The following is a 19,048-nucleotide window of genomic DNA, read 5'->3' as shown; positions in this document are numbered from 1 at the left end:
ACAAAAATTGGAACAGGACCATCAGTTTAAACAGAGCAGTGATGAGGCAAACTTTTTTGGGTGGGCCATTTATATGGATACACCTTAAATAACATGAGAATGGTGACAATATTCTTGCGTAGGGTGTCTTGCATTGAAATCTGCTGCAAGGAACTGGGTACTGCGTTCACCAGACTTCAACACAATTTCTATCCGCTCCTCACGTGTTAACCTCTGCGACATGTCAGTGGCTGTAAAAAAAGAGAAACTTGTAAATAACTCATGAAAGAATAAAGTTACGTTAAAACCAAGCACACCATTGCTTTTCTTGTGAAATTCTCAATAAGTTTAATGTGTCACATGATCCTCTTCCCATTGGAAAAAATAAAATTGGATCCAAAATGGCCGACTTCAAAATGGCTTCCATGGTCACCACCCATCTTGAAACGTTTTCCCTCTCCCATATACTAATGTGCCAAAAACAGGAAGTTGATATCACCAACCATTCCCATTTTATTTAGGTGTATCCATATACATGGCCCACCCTGTATATTTTTTATATACACTGCCTATCATCCTGGATTAAATATAACATTTTATAGTTCTGCTCCTTTTGTTTTGTAAACCGCACCGGTAGCCATATACTAACTGTACTAGGCGTCCAGTCAGCCTGTAAAAAAACGACTAGTGGTGGCATCAAGTCATCTGGGGTTATTGTGGAGTTAGCAGTGACTGCATCGGAGGTTTATACATATAGTCCATGAGTTGAAATTGGAGGTGTATAATATATACGTTTACTGTTACTTTCTGGAATGCAGAAGAAATGCCAAGGCCTTCTGTGTGTGAAAAACCAGTACCATAATTGGGGCCTATTTGAATCTTTGCTACAAAACCTGTAAGGCGTGCATTTGGGTGGCAAAGTAGCATAGCGCCCTGTGGAAGAAGGAATTCAAAAATACACAGGACACAGTCAAGAAAACTTAACTCACGAAGAGGCAACAAACAACAGTTATCGAGAAAGACCAAGTTCTTGGGGTTATAATCACCTTCTCACGAGGCAGAAGCTTTAATAGGGATAGATAATGAGTCACGGTTTGCAGATTGTGTTGGGAGACTCCTCAGCAGCATCTTTTCTTGGCTGTGGTCTCTGATACAGTACAACACTCTCCGACCTCAGAGCTTGGGTCAGTCCCTCTCTCTGAGTTCCCTCTCTTGGTGACAATGCACATCCAGTAAACATCTCGAGTAACATTAAGCCCTTTACGCTGTGGTGGCACTACTCTATACAGACTCCCTCCACGTGGCAATCTCTCTGCTAATTTTCATCCTTCACTTACAGAAATAAGCTTTGCTGCCCTTCAGTGATGGCAGTCCTCATACTCACTCAGTAAACGCAGTACTCTAATTCAGGTGGGCTGGTCTCCCTCACAAGAAAAACTACTGGACAGTATTAAAGGCTGGAGCTTCCTCCTTTGCTCCGATGTGGCCTACTCAATAGCCTTCGGGTAGTCCATACAGTATATCCCAAAATCTGTGAATCCCAGCAGAGAATGTCTGAAGCAGAGCTGACAATTAGTAGAGGTGAGTAGCACTCACTATATATGGAATATCCAAAAAGCTGGGAATCCCAGCAGACAATGTCTGAACTAAGCACAGCTGGCTAGTAGTAGGGGTGAGTAGCACTCACTGTATACAGAATATCACAAATGTGAGTACACCCCTGGTGTTTTTGTAATAACTTTATTCTATCTTGTCATGGGACAACACTGAAGATCTAACACTTTAATACAATGTACAGAAGTCAGTGTACGGCTTTTATAACAGTGTAAATTTGATGTCCTCTAAATAACTCAACACACAGCCATTAATGTCTAAACTGCTGGCAACAAAAGTGAGTACACCCCTAAGTGAAAAGATGTCCAAAGCTATAAGAAGATTGCCAACACCCTGAACTTGAGCTGTAGCTAGCTGTCCAAGACCATGGAGCGGTGTAACAAGACAGGTTCCACTCAGCACTGGCTTCCCCATGGACGACCACAAAAGGTGAGTGCATATGCTCAGCGTCATATAAAGAGGCTGTCTTTTCAAAATAGACATATGAGTGCTGCAAGCATTGCTGCAAAGGTTAAAGTGGTGGGGGGTCCACCTGTCAGTGATCAGACCATATGCCGCACACTGCATCACATTGGTCTGCATGGCTATCGTCACAGACAGAAGCCTCTTTTCAAGATGATGCACAAGAAAGTCTGCAAACACTGTGCTGAAGACAAGCAGACTAAAGACATGGATTACTGGAACTATATCCTGTTGTATGATGACACCATGATAAACTTATTTGGTTCAGATAGTGTCAAGCATGTGTGGCAGAAACCAGGCGAGTACAAAGACAAGTGTATCCTGCAGTCAGGCATGATGGTGGAGTATCTTGGTATGGGGCTGCATGAATACTGTTGTCTGTGAGGAGCTACAGTTAATTGAGGGAAGCATGAATGCCAACATGCACTGTGACATAGTGAAGAAGAGCATGATCCCCTTCCTTCGGAAACTGGGCTGCAGGGCAGCATTCCAACATGATAACAACCCCAAACACAATTCCAAGACAACCACTGCCTTGCTAACTGAGGATAAATGAAGATAAAGGTGCTGGACTGGCCAAGCATGTCTCCACCAGACCTAAACCTTATTCAGCATCAATGGTGTGTCCTCAAACAGAGGGTGGAGGAGAACAAGGTCTCCAACATCCACCAACTCGTGATGTCGTCGTGGAGGAGAAAAGGATTCCAGTGGCCTCCATTGACGCTCTAGTGAACTCCACGCCCTAGAGAGTTAAGGCAGTGCTTGAAAATAATGGTGGCCACACAAAATATTGACACTTTGAGCACAATTTGGCCATTTTCACTTAGGGGTGTAATGCAGGTAAATCAGATGCAGCAACATAGAGGCGCAGAGCAAGGGTTAACAGGGGTTTGGTTTCCCCTTGCAGGGAGCTAAAGGGGTTAAAACAGATTTTAGGCTAAAGAATTCAAAGAACAGGTTAAGGCCACAGTCTAGGCATTTAACTGTTTCATTTATTGTGAGTCCGTGATTGTTCATTTCTCCAAAGATGAAAGTAAGAAGCCGGCTGATGCAGGTGTTGCGATCTTCAGGCTTCCCCGCTCAACGGATCAGTATGAACTCTTCTGGCGGCAACGGGCAGTCTCCGGTCTGACCCGTTGAGCCCTTTGTCCATCACTCTTCTCAGCAGCCGGGAGTCTTTCATCACAATCTCCCTTCCAGCGTGCTTTGCTATAGGGAGTCCCACACAACACTCTCCCGCTCGGTGTGCTCTGCAACCAGGGATTCCGCACAACACTCTCCCGCTTAGTTTGCTTTGCAACCGGGAGTTCCGCTCAGCACTCTCCTGCCCGGCCCTTTCTGCACTCGTTCTCTCTCACCAGCGCGCGGACTAACTCTCCCAGCGACGTGCTGCAGGTACCTGCCATTTTTCTTCTGAGCACCTCAGTGCTCACTTCCCTGGGGGCGCTAGACAGTGAATTATTGAGGTCTGGGGGCAAGGCCAGCATCTCTTCTTCATCAAAGTCGAGAACTGTCGAAGGGAGTGCATTGATGTTCGGCGATTCTTTTCCTTCCTCGGGCCCTTTGGAAAGACAGGGCCACAACATGCTAAGGTGAACTACTCAGGGAGGTGCTCCTTCTATTCGTTCAGGTTGGACTTCATATGCTGACCCATCAGAACTGATGTGGCGTGTCACTCGATGTGGGGTCCTCTCCCATCAGTTTTCCCCGGGGCCGCTTGTTCTGGATCAACACCCAATCTCCTGCCCTCAGAGCTGTCCCTCGAGTAGGCGTCTTTCCATGGTGCTCTCGAAACTTCGTCCGCACCAGCCGGTGTAGTCGGTGTCAGTGTTCCCGAACCCAGGAAGACACCCCGTCCGCGAGTAGTCTTGCTCTGGATCTAGCTCCAGCTCAGTGATCTCTCTTCCCTTTCACCAGAACAGCAAGGTATATGAAGTGTATCCCGTCGTACTGTGTACTCGATTGTTGTACACCCACATTAATTCAGCTACGAACTCAGGCCACCATATCTTCCGGTATTCCTCCAATGTTCGGAGCATCTGGATCAACGTCCGATTAAAGTGTTCACAAGCTCTATTCCCCTGAGGATGATAAGGAGTGGTTCTTGACTTCTCAATCCGGTACAAACAATGCACCTCCTCCATCACTCGACCTTGAAAGCAGGTACCCTGGTCAGAGTGGATCCTATTTGGGCAACCGTACACCCGGATGAAGTCTTGGCAAATGGCATGTGCAGCTGATTCAGCAGTCTGGTCTCGGATTGGGGTCACTACAGCGAAGTTGATGACATGGTCAGTCATCACCAGACAGTGTTCATACCCAAGATGTGACGGACCTATAGGTAAGTAGTCAATCATCAATATCTCCAAGGGGCAGAAGTCACGATGGTCTGTTTAGGGGCCCTCTGTTCTGGAGGTTTGACTAGCTCACAGCTCCGACAGGCCTCCTCTACTGCAGCCCTCAATCATGGGTGATACACCAGCTTCTGTAACCACTGGAACGTCTTCTCTGGACCAAAGTGAGCCCCCCTCTCATGAGCTTCCGTAGTTACCACGTGGATCAACTTTTCTGGGAGCACTACTTGCCAAGTGACCCCCAATTTTCATGGTAGCTGTACTCCAGTATAGCAACCCATCTTCCAACTGAAGCCTCTCCCACTGTCTCAGAACCTATAGAGTCCCTGGGGACAAAGCGTCTCTCTCTTACCGGCTGGGAAGTTGCTTCAGGGCCACCCACTGACTCAGTTGGGCAAATTCTTTATCTACCTGTTGAAGTTGCATCCAGTCATCCCGGGGTCATCTCATCATCTGTTCTCCACAGCAGCTGTCTACCTCAACGCATATTGCAAGCCCCTAACGGGATTCTTGTACCATTTGTGCACAATTTCTCTTCATGACCTTCCATATGAGCAAGGTTTGAAAAATACCCATGATAGGGTCGAAACGTTACCTTTGCCTTCCTCATTTGACCTGACTGCGACTGCGGTGAATTTATTGCACTTTTTTGTGACTGAAATAAATCTTTTTCTTTACTAAAGATATGATTTTTTGAGTGCGACTGTTTATCTTTATGATGTCGTTTGTGGATTAAATCCACATCCAGTCTGCACCTCCATTATAGCAAGAGTGAGCGTCTTTCTCTCCCTATTGCCTCTTGCTTACCACGCCCTCTCACTCTAGGTTATGGGTCCTGTCTGTCCTCAATTTTCTTCCCCCTTGCAACAAGAGACGCGGCCCCAGCAGTTCCGGACCCGATGCTCTGTCAGCACCCACAGCCCGGTCTTCTTCCTTACAGGGGTATATTCGTTTTCGTTGCCAGCAGTTTGGACATTAATTGCTGAATGTTGAGTGCTACTCACCCCTATCACTAGCCAGCTCTACTTCAGACATTCTCTGCTGGGATTCACAGCTTCATCCCTCCTCTACAGGAGGGAAACAGGACCACGCTTCTGAAGAGCGGTGTTTGCATAATATTAGGGAGACATGGGGTTTGAGCGGCACTTTTTTTGTAAGAGGGCGGAGGACTCTAAAACCCAACGACCAGCACTTTGAGCCTCTTCTCAATGAGAAGATTGGAGTATTACAATGCAGAACGCTCCTTCGTCTGAAGACAGCATTTATCATTTGTAGAATTAATGAAGGAAAACAGCGATCGGACCCTCGTTAATATGTCAGCTAGGCGGTTTTATGTCCGTGATTGCGCTTCAATTATCCCCACTTCGTATAATCAGCTGCAGAGATGAGCCAGTCCCGTTTGATTCATCGGATCACTATGCCCTTGATTTAGCTTGGAGGATGGGGGAGGCCTAGGAACAAAAAAGGAGAAGAAGAAGGCATTATCATGTGAAGTCTGTAAATAAACAAATCCATCTGGGTACAACTTTAGTCTTGAAGTCTGGCCACATAATTCACTGTCACTTCAGTAGATTACAACCTTCACACACAGTAAAGGCAATAAAGGAAAGAAGCAGAGACTGCGGCAAGGCAGGATTAGACTGCGGCCAGGCAGGATTAGATTGCGGCCAGGCAGGATTAGGGGGCAGCACTGCCACTTAACGGCTGCAATCCTGCAGTGGTAATGGAAGCTTCACCATTCCCACAGATGGGTCTTTATTGTGTCAGCTCTGAGGGTGACATGCGATGACTATTTCAGGTGTCACATGGGGGGAAGATGCCAGCGATCACACCAGGGATGGGATGTGACACCCAGATAATAGGAGCAGCTGCTCAAGACGTTTTCGCCATTCTAAGGTCGAATAGAAGATTTATTGAGTTGCAAACAATTTACAAGCAGTCTACAGGTTGGAAAGACGTTGGCTCAAGGTTTTCCCCGGGAGGAGGAGGACTGTACCAAGCAGTTTTATTTTTGTTTTGTACATTCAGATGAATTTCCAAGATGAAATTATCACAGATGGTCAAGGTAAGATGCAGAATTTATAGCGCTGCAGTTATTTCTGTTGTCACTTTCAGTTTTCTGGGTGGTGAATAAGAAGAAGCTATTGCGACGATACGTGGGTGATATTCTTCTGATGGATTCACAGCTGTGGATTGCGTCAGTGCGTGTCAAGTGGCCATAACAATTGTGACACCCTTGAGTGGCCTTCAAAATTGCTTTGCACTCATGTGGGCTTCACAAGTGTGAACTTTACAAATGTTCCACTGCAGTATGTGTTTTGTATGGTTACGTGGGCTTCACCAATCTTCTAGTCATGTGGGTTTCACCAACCTTATATGGCCACATTGGCCTCATCATTCTTCTACATCTGAGTGGGTTTCACAAGTGTGGACTTTACAAATGTTCCACTGCAGAATGGGTTTTGCATGGTCATGTGGGCTAGACCAATCTCCTATAGTCATGTGGGCTTCACCAATCTTCTATACTCATGTGGGCTTCACCAATCTTCTTTGGCCACATTGCCCTCATCATTCTTCTATATCAAAGTGGGCTTCACAAGTGTTCCCCTGCTTTGTAGACTTCACCAATCTTCTACATCTAAGTGGACTTTACAAGGATTCTGATGCCCTGTGGGTCTCAACATTCTTCTGCGTCTAAGTGGGCTTCACAAGTATTCCCCTGCCAGGTGGATCTCACAATTCTACTATATCTAAGTGGGCATCACAATGGTTCCCCTATCATGTAGGATTCATCAATCTTCTACATTTAAGAGGGCTTCACAAGTGTTCCCCTACAATGTCGGCGACCGATCTTCTACATCTAAGTGGTTTTCACAAGTGTTCCACCACCATGTAGGTTTAATCTATGTTCTGCTTTTTTCAATATATGCTTCACAAGTGTCTAATCCTTGAATAAGCATGTGTTACATTGCTGCTTAAATTTCACAAGTTTTCCACCTCTGTCCACCATCATGTGGAATATACCAATGCATGTCAAAACCCATGTTAGGCCACAAATGTTTAATTCTCAAGTTGGCTACAGCAATGTTCTACCCCTAAGAGGGCTTCACAAATGCTCCATCTCCAAGTTCTTCTTCTAAGTGGTTTTCACCAATCTTCTGCATCTAAGTTGGCTTCACAACTGTTCCCCTGCCATGTGGATCTTACCAATATTCCACCTTTATGCGCACTTCACAAGTATTTCACCATTATATGTGCTTCACAAGTGTAGACTTTACAAATGTTCCACTGCAGTATGGTCCTCTACGGAAACGTGGGCTTCACCAATATTCTATGGCGATGTGGGCTTCATCAACCATCTAAATATAAGTGGGCTTCACAAGTGTTCCCCTGTCATGTGGGCATCATCACAAGTGTTCCACTGAGATTAGTTATGAATTACTCTCAACTTACAGATTGAGATGTAATCAGGAATAAAATATGAAGGGAAGGAGGATGAATCGACTTCAGGGGTCAACACCAGACTTTTCTAAAGTAGTAAATTCACCCAATCATGCAAAAAAACAAACAAACCCAAAAGTGGGTGACAACTCCTCAGGGAGCGCCATCATTTTCAGACCTTAATTGACATAGATTATGTTAAACCGACCACTCAGAGAAGTTTTGTAAAGACTGCATTAGTCTCTAAAGACGTTTCCAAGAAAACCGTGAGAAATCGACTTCAAAAGGTTTTGTCCTGAATTTCCTTTGCCGTTAATGAAACGTGGGACGTGTGAAACGTAACGAGCGCAGACAGATGTTTGCCTGTCCTTAATCAGCGGTGGCTTCATCAGGGAGCGTCTCCGAGACTACTGAGCCGCCTGCTTGCTGTTCCTTGTTTGTTTTCTTCGCTTTCTTATAACTACTTTTGTTTGTTTGCTTACCTTTCCGAGTATAGGAAAAATGTTTAATTTCCCAGAGCCCCTGGCTTACTTCACTATAGACGTGGCATCGGATATCAATTACCAGTGTGAGGAGTCATCTGCAGCGGACGCCAATTAGCAGAACATTTAATTGGCTGACATTAAAGGTAGCGGGTAGATTGTCTGCGGGATTGGGTGCACAATCTGCCGCTCGCTAATGATTTCTAGACTTTATAAAGTTTCATTAAGCGGTCTCTGTAACTAAGGTGTAATCGCTGGATAATGAAAAGTTCTGCGACTTCATCGTTGCCTTCAAGCATCGCTCCCTCGTCATGATCTCTGCTTGCAATCGGTGAATGGAATCGTTCATGTTCCGTACAGAACTAATACTTTTCAGAGCTGGAGACATGTTACAGTTATGTAGAGCGTTACCTGTACTAATAGAGTGTAACAAACAGCTTTGTAAGAGTTTTTGCAGCCTATTGATTGGACAGGACCAAGCTGGGAAAGTTTTCCTCAGGATCCTCTTTAAAGAAGTGATTTGAGGTTTCTTTTTCTTCCCCAGGAGGTTTTCAAAAGCTCTTCAGGAAAAAAAAAACAGATGTTGCAGAGCTGGCTTTGTCACAGTGTCCAAGGCAGAAGTGACTAGTGGAATTAGTAGAGTTCCAGTGATGTTGCAGAGCTGGGTTTGCCACAAGGTCCAAGTCAGACCAGTGAAGCAGCGGAGTCCCAGTGATGTTGGAGAGCTGCGTTTGTCACAAGGTCCAAGGCAGACCTCACCAATGGAATAGCAGAGTCCAAGTGATGTTGCAGAGTTGGGTTTGTCACAGTGTCCAAGGTAGAAGTGACTAGTGGAATAGTAGAGTTCCAGTGATGTTGCAGAGCTGGGTTTCTCACAAGGTCAAATGCAGACCTGACCAGTGGAATGGCAAAGTCACAGTGATGTAACTGAGCTGGGTTTGGAACTGCATTACTGCCATAGACAATGGGTAAGTGCCACATTATGTGCAGATGGGATTATGGGAAATGAGAACTGCATTACTGCCATAGACAATGGGTAAGTGCCACATTATGTACCTATGGAATCATGGGAAATTGACACTGCATTACTGCCATAGACAATGGGTAAGTGCCACATTATGTACAGATGGGATTATGGGAAATTAGAACTGCATTACTGCCATAGACAATGGGTAAGTGCCACATTATGTGTAGACGGGATTATGGGTAACTGACACTGCATTACTGCCATAAACAATGGGTAAGTGCCACATTATGTACAGATGGGATTATGGGAAATTAGAACTGCATTACTGCCATAGACAATGGGTAAGTGCCACATTATGTACATATGGAATCATGGGAAATTGGAACTGCATTGCTGCCATAGACAATTATGTACATATGGAACCATGGGTAACAGGAACAACATTACCATAGACAATGGGTAAGTGCCACATTATGTGCAGATGGGATTATGGGTAATTGACACTGCATTACTGCCTTAGACCAGTGTTTTTCAACCTTTTTTGAGCCGCGGCACACTTTTTATACTTAAAAAATCCCGAGGCACACCACCAACCAAAATGGCACAAAATGGTGCGTCCAGGTTTGAGATGAAAGTCTGCAGTCATTCTATGTGACTGCAGGCTTCTGAATTCTCACAGCGCAAGCACTGCACACTTTCAGGATTCTCCCTTGCCGGTGGCCAGAGTGGACGGTCATGACAGCACAAGTATGTGATTTGGATACTTCTGGTCACATTCTAACTAGACGTGTCCGGCCTCAGTCAATTCATTTTCATTGAATGAGGCCACACATGTCTAGTCAGCACGTGACCGCATGTATGTAAATCACCAACATCAGAGAATTATGATAGCAGTGTGCACTGTGAGAATTCAGAAGTCTGCAGTCACATAGTATGACTGCAGACTCATCACAACCTTGGACATCCCCTTTAATGTTCCTAACAAATAAAAATGAGAATTAGTATCACAAAAAAAACACATTTACATCCAGGTACCTGATAGATGACGTTGTTTGTGGAGTCGCCTCTTTCTTTTCATCTTCACCTTGTCCAGATGCCATGATGACTCTTCTCTTCCACCGGCAGAGCTCGTTTCTGCAGACTTCCATCTTCTCCTGTCTTCTGCAGCACATCCCGACACAACACCCTTAAAGATAGCAGTGTTATTATAATGCTCCGGAATAACAATATCTGCCCTAGGCTGAGCCCCTGAGTAAATAATTGCCCCTCACTTTATTCCCAGCACATAATATGACCCTCACTGTCCCTCTTATGGTACATGCCATCCACACTACCCTCTCTCTCTTTTCCATACTTCACACTGCCTTCTCATACAGTGTCCCTCATAGAGAGCCCAGTCTCTCTACTGTGCCCCTTCATTACACTCCTCCTACTTGGCATACTGTCTTCTCCTGGCTGTTACCCTCACACTACTCAGTATCTATTATGTGTCCACTCACACTTTCATCCCCCCATACTGTTTGCACACATTTCTAATAGCCTCCTCATGTACATCCCCCCTGCTAACATACCCCTTTGCTCTCTCCATATTTCCTCCTCACACATTCCCACCTCACACATTCCCCCGACTCCCCATACTGTCCTCACACATCCCATCACCGTTGCTCCCAGTACTGTCAGCACACATTTTTCCCCTCGCTACTGTGTCCACCCCCATCTCCCCACTCACCCCCACAGAATATATCCACTGCCCTTCCGATAGAATAAATCCATCCCCTTCCACAGAATAAATGCACCCTGCCCCACACATGCTAAATAAATTCCAGCCCCCCCCACGTACACACTGAATAAATCCCCCCCATACACTGAATAAATCCCCCCACTCACTGAATAAATTCCCCCACACACTGAATAAATCCCCCCCACACACTGAATAAATCCCCCCCCACACTGAATAAATCCCCCCCACACACTGAATAAATCCCCCCACACACTGAATAAATCCCCCCCACACACTGAATAAATCCCCCCACACTTAATAAATCCCCCCACACACTTAATAAATCCCCCCACATACTCCCCATAAACCCACCCCACGCTGAATAAATCCCCCCACACTTAATAAATCCCCCCACACACTTAATAAATCCCCCACATACTCTCCATAAACCCACCCCACGCTGAATAAATCCCCCCACACTTAATAAATCCCCCCACACACTTAATAAATCCCCCCACATACTCCCCATAAACCCACCCCACGCTGAATAAATCCCCCCACACTTAATAAATCCCCCCACACACTTAATAAATCCCCCCACATACTCCCCATAAACCCACCCCACGCTGAATCTTCGGTGTCTTCAGCTCCACAGCACAGGAGCACTTACCACCAAGTGTCTTCTGTCCCCTGCGCGCCGGATAGTGACGCCAGCAGCGTGATCACATGACTTGATCACGCTGCTGGCGTCGCTCTGACCCAGCGGTCAGAGCCTCAATTGTACTCGCAGCTGGTAGATGTCTGCGAGTACAATTGATCTCCGGGAGCCGGCGCGCTGCAGCTTCTCTGTGCCGGCTGTCAGCTTGACAGTCGGCACAGAGAACAGCTGACTCCCGTTCCCCCGCGGCACACCCGACCATGTGTCGCGGCACACTAGTGTGCCGCGGCACACTGGTTGAAAAACACTGCCTTAGACAATGAGTAAGTGCCGAATTATGTACAGATGGGATTATGGGTAATTGACACTGCATTACTGTCTTAAGGTACCGTCACACTTGGCGACGCTGCAGCGATACCGACAACGATCCGGATCGCTGCAGCGTCGCTGTTTGGTCGCTGGAGAGCGGTCACACAGACCGCTCTCCAGCGACCAACGATGCCGGTAACCAGGGTAAACATCGGGTAACTAAGCGCAGGGCCGCGCTTAGTAAGCCGATGTTTACCCTGGTTACCATCCTAAAAGTAAAAAAAACAAACACTACATACTTACCTACAGCCGTCTGTCCTCCAGCGCTGTGCTCTGCACTCCTCCTGTACTGTCTGTGAGAGCACAGCAGCCGGAAAGCAGAGCGGTGACGTCACCGCTCTGCTTTCCGGCTGACCGACGCTCACAGCCAGTACAGGAGGAGTGCAGAGCACAGCGCTGGAGGACAGACGGCTGTAGGTAAGTATGTAGTGATTGTTTTTTTTACTTTTAGGATGGTAACCAGGGTAAACATCGGGTTACTAAGCGCGGCCCTGCGCTTAGTTACCCGATGTTTACCCTGGTTACCAGTGAAGACATCGCTGAATCGGTGTAACACACGCCGATTCAGCGATGTCTGCGGGGAGTCCAGCGACCAAATAAAGTTCTGGACTTTCTTCCCCGACCAGCGACAGCACAGCAGGGGCCTGATCGCTGCTGCCTGTCACACTGGACGATATCGCTAGCGAGGACGCTGCAACGTCACGGATCGCTAGCGATATCGTCTAGTGTGACGGTACCTTTAGACAATGGGTAAGTGCCACATTATGTACATATGCAATCATGGGAAACTGGACCTGCATTTCTGCCATAGACAATGGGTAATTGCCACATTATGTACAGATGGGATTATGGGAAATTAGAACTGCATTGCTGCCATAGACAATGGGTAAGTGCCACATTATGTGTAGATGGGATTATGGGTAATTGACGCTGCATTACTGCCATAGACAATGGGTAAGTGCCGCATTATGTACAGATGGGATTATGGGTAATTGACACTACATTACTGCCATAGACAATGAGTAAGTACCACATTATGCACAGATGGGATTATGGGAAATTAGAACTGCATAACTGCCATAGACAATCGGAAAGTGCCACACTATGTGTAGATGGGATTATGGGTAATTGACACTGCATTACTGCCTTAGACAATGAGTAAGTGCCACATTATGTGTAGATGGGATTATGGGTAATTGACACTGCATTACTGCCATAGACAATGGGTAAGTGCCACATTAGGTAAAGATGGGATTATGGGTAATTCACACTGCATTACTGCCATAAACAATGGGTAAGTGCTCCATTATGTACAGCTGGTATTATGGGAAATTGGAACTGCATTACTGCCATAGACAATGGGTATTTGCCACATTATGTACATATGGAACCATGGGTAACTGGAACAACATTATCATAGACAATGGGTAAGTGCCACATTATGTGCAAATGGAACCATGGGTAACTGGAACAACATTACCATAGACAATGGGTAAGTGCCACATTATGTGCAGATGGGATTATGGGTAATTGTCACTGCATTACTGCCATAGACAATGGGTAAGTGCCCCATTATGTACAGATGGGATTATGGGAAATTGGAACTGCATTACTGCCATAGACAATGCGTATTTGCCACATTATGTACATATGGAACCATGGGTAACTGGAACAACATTACCATAGACAATGGGTAAGTGCCACATTATGCACAGATGGGATTATAGGAAATTAGAACTGCATTACTGCCATAGACAATCGGTAAGTGCCACATTATGTGTAGATGGTATTATGGGTAATTGACACTGCATTACTGCCATAGACAATGGGTAAGTGCCACATTATGTATAGATGGGACTATGTGAAATTGTCACTGCAATACATTGCTACAGGAAAATGTACAGTTAGAAGAAGATAACTGGCCAATGTGTATGAGCCCAAGTGCCAGCGCCACAGCATAAGTTATAGGTGGGTCCTGTCATGATAACACACCTCTCTAGTACTAAAAAGCCTACAGTATAATTTGTGGGACCAGAAACACATGGTTCTCTTGTTTTTACAAGACTGGGGAGTCCACCACTCCTTTGTGGGTTATTTGCACTAAAGCTGTTCCATCCAGCATGTCCACATGGATATTTTCTCTCTGAACCCTGCTTATACAGGTACTATACAGATGATCAGGTTTTAAATACATCAGATAGGGATTATATACATTAGATAGGACTGCTCTATAAGAGTATACCTTGGCGATTGGTGGAGCAGCTTAGTATACTTTTTTTGCAAAAAAACGTATCAACTAAATACCCTGTTTTTTTCCATCTTTTGACTAGCACTTGCTTATTACTGTGATCTTTTTTTACAACAGAGTATTTTTGACCTCACTGTCCTCTTTTGTGTCTTCAAGTTTCTTGGTGGTGTGAACAGGTTCCTACAGACTTGTTCATTGTGCAAGTAGCCCATGTGTTTCTGGTTCTGTAATTGTTCTCTTGTTTCTACAAGACTGGGGAGTCCACCACTCCTTATGGGTCATTTGCATCAAAGCTGTTCCATTCAGCATGTCCACATGAAAATTCCCTCTCTGAACCCTGCTTATACAGGTACTATACAGATGATTAGGTTTTAAATACATACATACTGTGATTTTTTTTTTACAACAGAGTATTTTTGACCTCACTGTGCTCTTTTGTGTCTTCAAGTATAATTTATGGGGCAGGAAGGAACCAGCTAATAAAAGCCACCTAAGGCTGATGGGAGAAGGAGTAGCACTATGAATAGGAATAAGAGTAGGAGTGAGAGTAGGACTAGAACTAGGAGTAGCACTAGGATTAGGACTAGCAGTAGGAGTGAGAGTAGGAGTAGCACTAGAAGTAGGAGTGAGAGGACTAGGAGTAAAAGAATAAGAGGAGTAGCACTAGGCATATGAGTGAGAGTAACACTAGGAGAAGCCCTAGGAATAGGACTAACAGTAGGAGTGAGAGTAGGAGTAGGACTAGGAGTGGGGATAAGACTGACAGTAGGACTAGGAGTAGGACTAGGAGTAGCACTAGGAGTAGGACTAGAAGTGAAAGTAGAACTAGGAGCAGGACTAGGAGTGAGAGTAGGATTAGGACTAGGAGTGAGAGTAGGAGTAGGACTAGGAGTGAGAGTAGGAGTAGGACTAGGAGTGAGAGTAGAAGTAGGACTAGGAGTGAGAGTAGGAGTAGGACTAGGAGTGAGAGTAGGATTAGGACTAGGAGTGAGAGTAGGATTAGGACTAGGAGTGAGAGTAGGACTAGGAGTGAGAGTAGGAGTAGGACTAGGAGTGAGAGTAGGAGTAGGACTAGGAGTAGCAGTGAGAGTAGGACTAGGAGTGAGAGTAGCAGCAGGACTAGGAGTGAGAGTAGGAGCAGGACTAGGAGGGAGTAAGAGCAGGACTAGGAGTGAGAGTAGGAGTAGGACTAGGAGTAGCAGTGAGAGTAGGAGTGAGAGTAGGAGTAGGACTAGGAGTGAGAGTGCGAGTGGGACTAGGAGGAGTGAGACTAGGATTAGGACTACGATTGAGAGTAGGACTAGGAGTGAGTAGGATTAGGTGTAGGACTGAGTGAGAGTAGGATTAGGACTATGAGTGAGGGTAGGAGTAGGACTAGGCTTAGGACTAGGAGTGAGTAGGACTAGGACTAAGTGAGAGTAGGTTTAGGCATAGGACTATGAGTGAGAGCAGTTGGACTAGGAGCAGGACTAGTAGTAGGACTGAGTGAGAGGACTATGAGTGAGAGTAGGAGATGGACTAGGACAAGGAGTAGGAGGACTAGGAGTGCACATGTCACAGGGGCTTGCTACAAACAGAAGCAGTCACAGACCAGCCCTGCAATCAGGGAACAACCATCTACAAATAGGCTAAATCTGTAGGCTCCTATATATGAAAAGACTACATAGTACTGAATATGGGGGACTCTGACTGCTATATATAACGAGGCTCTGCATAGTACTGAATATGGGGGAATTCTGACTGTACTATATATAAGGAGGCTCTGCATAGTACTGAATATGGGGAACTCTGACTGCTAGATATAACGAGGCTCTGTATAGTACTGAATATGGGGGAACTCTGACTGCTATATATAACGAGGCTCTGCATAGTACTGAATATGGGGGAACTCTGACTGTACTATATATAAGGAGGCTCTGCATACTACTGAACATGGGGGAACTCTGACTGCTAGATATAACAAGGCTCTGTATAGTACTGAATATGGGGAACTCTGACTGCTAGATATAACGAGGCTCTGTATAGTACTGAATATGGGGAACTCTGACTGCTAGCTATAACGAGGCTCTGTATAGTACTGAATATGGGGGGACTCTGACTGCTAGATATAACGAGGCTCTGTATAGTACTGAATATGGGGGGACTCTGACTGTACTATATATAAGGAGCCTGTGTATAGTACTGAATATGGGGGAACTCTGACTGTACTATATATAAGGAGGCTCTGTATAGTACTGAATATGGGGAACTCTGACTGTACTATATATAAGGAGGCTCTGTATAGTACTGAATATGGGGGAACTCTGACTGTACTATATATAAGGAGGCTCTGCATAGTACTGAATATGGGGGAACTCTGACTGTACTATATATAGGATACCCGCCCACCATTCCTAGGAGTAAGAAGCACTGAACATGAGCTCTATATACCACCACCAGAGTCCCCCTACTTCAATCCAGACTGCTTCGAGATCTTACAAAGAGGAGCCGCTCATTATCAGGCCCTGGGCAAAGTTCTCATCTTTGGAGACCTCAATGCAAGAACAGGGAGAGAGACTTCCTGACCACGGATGGAAACATCTACATACTTGGAGCAGAGAATGACGGCCAAGACCCTGTACACACTGAGAGAAACAGCTATGACAGTACAGTCAACAAAAGTGGCAGAAAGCTCCTGAACGTATGTAAAAGTTTAGGCCTTCATATCCTTAATGGACGAAGCAAGGGTGACTCCTTAGGAAGGTATACACTAAACTCCCATGTAGGGAGGAGTGTAGTAGATTACGCCATTACAGATCTGAACCCGGCAGATGTCAGCGCCCTCATAGTCACCCCACAAACGCACCTGTCAGACCACAGCCAACGTCTTCTGTACATGAAATCTACAGAGAAACCATCCACTCAGAAGCCACAGCAGAGCGGCCTCTTCACCCGGCCTCCATCCTACAAATGGTCCAAAATGTCGGCACTAAAGTATAAAGAAGCTTCCAGCAGACCTGAAATACAGCGGATGCTCCACCACTTCTACAACCTCGAGTACATGCCAAACCCAGAGGGAGTGAGCCAAGCCGCAAATGACCTCAACAATATATTCTACGCAATGGCCAGACTGTCCGACCTTAAAAAATTCGACTACAAGAGACCAAAAGAAACACAGGTCAATGGCTGGTTTGACAAAGAATGTAAAGCTGTACGGAAGACCCTGAGAACAGCCTCCAACAAGAAACACAGAGACCCCAACCACATGGGTCTGAGGGAAGCCTATGACTCCATACAAAAGCAGTACAAAACCATCCTCAGGAGGAAGAAGCAAAGTTACATCTCTACCAAGCTCAATCAACTCCAAGACGCCCTCCAAGACAACTCCTTCTGGGATCTATGGAACCACATGGGCACCAAAGACAAGAAAAACAACAACCATATCCAAAATGGCAACCTCTGGCTCCAATACTTCAGAGACCTCTATAAGGACATTCCAAAGGAAGGACTAAGCCAAGAACAGGAAAACATAATGGCGAAACTAAAAGCAATGGAGGAAAAAATCAAAAACTTCCAAAACCCGGTGGATACACCTATAACACTACAGGAAGTAACCGAGAGACTCTCCTCCATAAGATGTAGAAAAGCCGGTGGCCTGGATGGAATCCTACCAGAAATGCTGAAGTACAGCCCACCAGAAATACAGGCTGCAATGGTTAAACTCTTCAATATTGTACTGAGTGCCGGCTACTTCCCTCGTACCTGGAACCAAGGCCTCATCACACCCATCCACAAGAGTGGGGACAGGTATGACCCAGCCAACTACAGAGCCATATGTGTCAGCAGCAACCTGGGAAAACTGTTCAACAGTATCCTGAACAAGAGGATCCTCACCTTCCTCACCGAGCACAACGTCCTCAGCAAGAGCCAAGCAAAGTTCATGCCGAACCACCGCACCACTGACCACATCTATACTCTGCACAGCCTCATTCAGAAACACGTCTACAATACAAAGAATGGACTTTGTGGACTTTAAAAAGGCCTTTGATTCAGTGTGGCACCCGGGCTTATTCCTGAAACTGCTGGAGAGTGGAATAGGAGGAAAGACCTACGATGTCATCAAAAGCTCCTACACCGAGAACCGCTGCAGCGTGAGTGTGAACGGCAAAAGAACGGCTTATTTCCAGCAGAGCCGCGGAGTCAGACAAGGCTGCAGCCTAAGTCCAACGCTCTTCAACATCTACATCAACGAGCTGGCTACCGCCCTGGAATCCTCCTCAGCTCCAGGACTCACCCTCCACGACGCCCAGGTGAAATTCCTGCTGTATGCAGATGACCTGCTGCTGCTGTCACCAACCGAGAAAGGCCTCCAGGACAACCTGAAAATCCTAGAGAAATTCAGCTCCACCTGGGCTCTACCGGTCAACCTAAAGAAAACCAACACCATGGTGTTCCAGAGGAGAAAGAGAAGATCAGACCAACACCCATCATTTATCCTCAACAACTGCGACCTCACAGGAACGGACAAATATACCTACCTGGGCCTAGAGATTCACCGGTCAGGGAGCTTCAAACAAGCCATAGAGACCCTGAAAGACAAGGCCTGCAAAACCTTCTATGCCATCCGAAGAAAACTCTACCATCTGAAGCCACCAGTGAGGGTCTGGCTAAAAATCTTCGACTCCATCATCGCCCCAATCCTCCTGTATAGCAGCGAAGTCTGGGGTCCTCACACCTACCCAGACTGGTCAAAGTGGGATTCCAGCCCAACAGAA

At 45.9% G+C, this 19,048-nt stretch overlaps 1 protein-coding gene across 1 annotated transcript in view; it reads left to right on the top strand.

Moving 5' to 3' along the window:
• The first annotated feature begins 6,064 nt into the window (after window positions 1–6,064).
• Window positions 6,065–19,048, top strand: part of LOC138663120 (E3 ubiquitin/ISG15 ligase TRIM25-like) — a 38,488-nt gene continuing 25,504 nt past the window's right edge. The window contains exons 1-2 of the mRNA XM_069749231.1: window positions 6,065–6,474; window positions 8,877–9,300. The gene's annotated coding sequence lies outside the window, so the exon portion shown is untranslated. The remainder of the gene's footprint in view (window positions 6,475–8,876; window positions 9,301–19,048) is intronic.

The sequence above is a fragment of the Ranitomeya imitator genome, chromosome 2, assembly GCF_032444005.1.
Source record: "Ranitomeya imitator isolate aRanImi1 chromosome 2, aRanImi1.pri, whole genome shotgun sequence".
In the NCBI taxonomy this organism is placed as follows: domain Eukaryota; kingdom Metazoa; phylum Chordata; class Amphibia; order Anura; family Dendrobatidae; genus Ranitomeya; species Ranitomeya imitator.
Note: the sequence above shows the minus strand (reverse complement) of the source record. Positions and strands in the feature narration are given on the sequence as shown.